Source organism: Alexandromys fortis, unplaced genomic scaffold, assembly GCF_014885135.2.
Source record: "Alexandromys fortis isolate MF-2015 unplaced genomic scaffold, M_Fortis_MF-2015_v1.1 scaffold_187, whole genome shotgun sequence".
Classification (NCBI taxonomy): Eukaryota; Metazoa; Chordata; class Mammalia; order Rodentia; family Cricetidae; genus Alexandromys; species Alexandromys fortis.
In genome coordinates this window covers 2,661,287-2,662,455 of record NW_026068088.1, presented here as the reverse complement: position 1 = coordinate 2,662,455, position 1,169 = coordinate 2,661,287, and positions in this window count along the sequence as shown.

The following is a 1,169-nucleotide window of genomic DNA, read 5'->3' as shown; positions in this document are numbered from 1 at the left end:
TGGTGTATTTGATTACATTGCAAGGTGCAAGATCAGTAAGGGGCATATCTGAAATTCCGACCAAAAAAATTAAATTTGGATAGGTGAGATGAAGCGAGGCTAGGATCAGCTCAAGAGACGCACTCTTTTCCTAATTGAATTTGGGAAAAAGCATGGATTAAATCCCCTTCTTTGGCTCAGTGGGTTAAGGTATTGCTGCTAAGCCTGATGACCTAAAATGTGTCCCTGGGACCTGCATAGGACAGAACACATTCCTACAGGTTGTTCTTGGACTTCAAAATTCATTCTGTGGCATGGGTAGGTACATCCCCCGCCCCAAGATAAAATTAATGTGAAAAAACTAAAGAGTTTAAACCCATAAAGAAATAGTCATGGTATGTTACTGAATAGAGAATTACACACAATAAAAAATGATTTGCATAAATTAGTGGTGTATCTTTATCACAGACCTTAAGACAGACTTCTTGTTGCTCTTCAGTGAAAATGGCATTGCTATATGAAGGAAGTTCTATATTAGGATTTACCAGTATTCAAAGCATGGGCTCAGAAGAAGATTCCAAATTACTCATGAAAAATCAATTTTTTCCCCTGAGATAGGGTTTCTCTGTGCAACAACAGCCCTGGCTATCCTGGAACTCACTCTGTAGACAAGGCTGACCTCCAAATCAGAGATACACCTGCCTCTGCTTTCCAAGTGCTGGGATTAAAATGTGTGCCACCGCCACGCAGCAAAAAAATCAATTTCCTAAAAATGCACAAGAAACGCCTTTTAATAATAAATTTGGAAGTGACAAAAATCAAAGCATTTATACGTAAAATGAAACAGTGTATAGACAGCATCGGGAACATCAGATCGTGGAGCTATCAGCAACATTCCACTGTATTAAGTTCCCAGACAGTGGCACAGGGCACTTTTTCTTTTTTTGCAGATCATTCAGGCCTTGAACTCACAGAGATCCACCTGCCTCTGCCTCCCAAGTGCTGGGATTAAAGGTGTGCTGCCCCTGCTCGGCTGGCAGAGGTAATTCTCTGCTACACGAGTTGAAGGCTAGATTAAGACTCTGTCTTTTTCTTAATTTGTCTTCCTACCCCACTACAGGACCCATGACAATTTTGTCAGTAGTGATGCTGTCACTTAGTGAGTTGACCAGAAGGTGCTCCCCACCCAG